The sequence below is a fragment of the Corvus cornix genome, chromosome 3, assembly GCF_000738735.6.
Source record: "Corvus cornix cornix isolate S_Up_H32 chromosome 3, ASM73873v5, whole genome shotgun sequence".
Lineage (NCBI taxonomy): Eukaryota > Metazoa > Chordata > Aves > Passeriformes > Corvidae > Corvus > Corvus cornix.
The window spans coordinates 6351678-6356116 of NC_047056.1; positions in this window are offsets into that span (position 1 = coordinate 6351678).

A 4439-nucleotide genomic window follows, 5' to 3' on the forward strand; every position below is an offset into this window, starting at 1 on the left:
TGCACTCAGTTGTTTATCCTGCAGGTAATATCTTGCTTGGTGGAAAAGGGGCTCCCTGCTCCCATGTAGCTGGAAACTCCTCAGGAGCACATGGCTGCTGCTTCTCATGAGGGCAAGATCCTGTCTAGAACAGGCTCTGAATACTCAGCTCTCAAGTGTAGGAGCCCAGGAATTCCTGGCCTCTGGTCAGCAAGAGTAGTTATCCTACAGCCCAGGACAAGCTCAAGGAAGCTCAGAGAGCCTTTGGGGCCTCCCAAGCCCAGCACTCGGTGGCAGCTGAGATCCTGGCCCAGAGTGAGACACGATGGGGAGTTGAGCCCATGAGCAGTATTTGGCTACGGTAAAAAGCAGCTGCTTTGAGAGCCAGCCTGTCCTTCCATGCTTGCGGGGAATCAGTGGCAGCAGGAGTACCTGCTGATTTCCTGAAGGCAATGAAAGGAGCTGCTTTCTCAGATGGCAGTGTGACCATGTTCAAAATAAAATTAAGAAAAGGCTTTTTGGCATGCTGCTCCGTTTCTAGAAGTCTGAATTTATTTTCTCCCCAAGACTTCCTCATAAAATGAGGCCCTGGCCCAATTGAAATCAGTAGGAGTTGCCCTAGTGACCTCAATAAACCCAGGATTTTCATTTGTAGTGTTCATTTTGTATGATTATTCCCAAAACACAACATAAAACCACCAAACAAAGGGAAATTAATTTTCAAATCTCACTGTAATCTGATTATCTAAAATGTAGGTAGTAATATTTCTGTTAAATTTTACAGAACTGCTCATCAGATTTTGTATGCCTGCCCCCAGGCTTTTCTACTAGAATGCTTTATCTTCAGCCATGAATCTATAGACAGAACAGTAAATTTGTACAAGGCTTTATGTATATTTTTACAATCTGTGTATAGAATTCATAGCACATAAGATGCATAGCAAAGATAAAGTATTTTTAAGATTAGAAAGTGTCTGTAAATTGCCCATAATCCCTTCACCATGAAGAAAAAACAAAACCAGCTTTTTCGCTTGAAGGTATTGGTATTTTGAAAGAGCTTTTGAAGTCTGTGTGCTTGTTGATAGCATCAGAAATGCATTTATATTAAGCCTTTAATTGTAGCATTTTAAAATCAGCTGTCTAATTGTTTTCTATAGACAAAGATAACATAGCTGGCCTTGAGGGACCCTCCACCCTGGTCCAATGGGGTTTACACTTGAACAGGTAGTAGCAAGTGCAATTTTCTAGATCTCATTTTAAAGCTTCACAGGGATGTTAAGTGCTGCCTGGGGAGCACCAGCCTTTCAAAAACAGCCGTGGCTGGTTTTAGCCTGACATCAACCAGGGGCTTGCATGGGGAGGAATCTGAGTGGGGCTGCTGTGGTTGTGTAGAGAGGAAGAGTTTCCACTTCCCTGAGGGCAAAACACCTTGTGTAGCCTCATGCTGGCAGCAACAACATGCTGAGCATCGTGTCAAACAGTTCAGCAGCTGCGAGGAATTGGAGGCATGAAGTGCCCTGGGGATGCCCTGCATGAAGGCAGCGGTGGAGGCTCCCAGACACAGGGCTGTGCTGAGCAAGGTGGTTTTTTGAGCCAAAGAATTGGGATCCTGTATGTCAACACCCTTGGTGATGGAGGGTTATGGCTGGGCTGCTGAATGGCATGTGATTGTGATTTTTCACAGCCGAGAATCCCATTTTGTTTTCTTGTTACTCTGGGAGATTCTCCAGCTCTCCTCTCCCCTGAGCTGCCTGTTCTTGCTCTGTGCCAGAGGCTTCCATGTGCTCAAAGCCCAGAGATTCCCTTTTTGCTGAGACTGGGGGCACTGGAAACACCTGGTGGAGAAAGACTGGCTGAGGGAGGGTGGGACATCCCAATGTTTCAGTGCACTGCTTGCAAGCTGCCCTGGATGTGCTGAACACTGGCCTAGCATGGCAGGAGAGGCAGGATAATTCTTTTGTGGGTACAGATGTATTTCAGTTTTCTCCAGTGAAATGCTGGTTGTGCTTAAAAGGGACAATGAGCATTAATTCACTTCTTTGGTAGGGTATAAGAGTTGTGAGTATAAGACGAATTTATGCTTCTGTCTTTCCAGAGTCAGTAGTCCCAGTGGGCTCAGGGGAGGTGTTGGGAGACAGGGCTCGCATCTACCTTGAAAACATACATGAAAACATCTCTTTCTTTAATGCCCTGCTTGTAGGAAGTTGTGAGGCAATAAAATAAATTCACAGAGACCTGGCTTGTCTAGCTTGTTTTTGTAGTGGGACTTGTTATGAATGAAAGAATGATGGAAATGTATTTAGCTTAGAAATACTAAATCCTGCAGAACTTCCAGAGCATGGGGGTTGTTGGGGTCTCCTCCCCCTGCCATGTAGTCCTGGGAGAGGGGCCCTGGGGGGGAGGCACGGGGTTTCCCTGCCCCTGCTCAGCCTCGTTCCCATTGGTTGGTTTGTGTTCCCTGCGCGGGCAGAAGGACCCTTGGTCCCGTGACTGGAACAGTTCCTGGGCAGAGCTCCGGCCATGCGGCTGGAGAAATAAACATCTCTCTGAAACACCATACCAAGAATCTGTCCACATATATATTTCCTTTCCACGGGACTCCTGGTTTGATATATGCGTGTTACAGTATCCCCGCTGTAACAAATGGTGGGAATGCGGGCAGAACGATCCCCGATCCCTAAGTGACTGATTTGTGTGAGTAAACCCTGGAAACTTTGGATTCCTCTTCTTGGTTTTGCTTTGCTATTCCATATCTAAACTATGGAGGAACGGTGGGAAGACTCTTGGCTCTCAGAGCCGCATATGGACATTTATCTTAAACTTAAAATGATTCTTGAACAACGATTTGTAAATTTTAGCTTGATTCAAGCTCAAAAAGAACTGAAACACTTCCTGGCATGGTTGTTTAAGAACTTTTTCTATGTTTCTTGGGATTTAATTCTTACCAAGGAGTTTTGGAAGGCCGTTTGGACACAGTTAATTTCTGAGTCAAAATATATACCGATGGAAGAATATTTTCGTGAATATTATTTAATTACCGAGACTGTTGAGCAATGTCAGCTGTGTCCTGGCAAAGGGAAGCCTGCCTCAGGGACTGTGCGGCCACGGCCACGTGCACCGAGTGCTCTGCGAAGCAGCAAGCCTGGCCGAGATGCAGCGCCTGGCAGCGGCAGCGAAGCTGCGACCAGAGGAGGCGACCGCACGGAGAACTGAGCGGCGCGGCCCGGCCCGGCCCGCGCAGCCCCGAACGCGACCCCGGGAAGAGCGCGCAGGCACGAGCCAGCCCCGACAATTCCAACATAGGAGCGACCGAAAGAGAGAGCAAAGACGCAGCGAGACAGAAAACAGCAGCCACTCGGAAAAAGGAAAAGATCATAGTAGCTAAGATCTTAGGGATAGTAAAATGGTATAATGTTAAGCAAAATTATGGTTTTATAACAAGGGGTGACAACCAGCAAGACATATTCGTTCATAGAACTGCTATTAAAAAGAATAACCCTGAAAAAGCATCCCAAGCTTGGGAGATGGAGAGGTGGTGGAATTCAAAATTATACAAGGTAGAAAAGGGTTACAAGCATCGCAGGTCACTGGGCCTGATGGTGTTCCTGTAAAAGGCAGTATATATGCAAAAAATCGTAGTCATGTTAGACAATATCTCCATTGTAAGCCCCTCCTACAGTCTCCCTTTCCTAATCCCACCTTTCCCTTTTACCCTATGTCCTATTACCCCCAGTGTATTCCCAATCCGTTTTTTCATCCATGGTTTCCCTCACAAAACCATACCTTTGCCAATTGTTTCCCCAAAAATCCCTTTCCAATGCCGAGTGGGGGATGAAGAGGGGGAGGGAAGAAATTAAACCCTCTCCTGCCTCAGTTTCCCCACAAAGCATGCTCAGAGAGTCCTGTCTCACTTCTGTCAGCCTTAAGATGTTCCACAGAATCTGTTTGGACATTTAAAGACTCAGGAGGGTGGCTTGTTTTGTCTTGAAACTGTTCTTGTTATGTTTATCCAGTTGTTTTCATTCTCCTTTTATTAAAATAAAAACGGGTGAGATGTTGGGGTCTCCCCCCTGCCATGGAGCCCTGGGAGATGGGCCCTGGGGGGGAGACACGGGGTTTCCCTGCCCCTGGTCAGCTTCATTCCCCATTGGTTGGTTTGTGTTCCCTGGTGTGGCCAAGGACCCTCGGGTCCCGTGACTGGAACAGTTCCTCGGCAGAGCCCTGGCCATGTGGCTGGAGAAATAAACATCTCTGAAACAGCTAGCAAGAATCAGTCCATATATATATTTCCTTTCCACGGGACTCCTGGTTTGATAGATGCGTGTTACAGTATCCGCACTGTAACAGGGGGTAGCACAACATAAAGGCATTTCCAGATGTGAGATTACCATCCCTTGGTTGCAGCCTTAGGCTAAGGTGTGACATGTTCTTGCTTTTGTTCTTACCCACCAGGGCTTGCT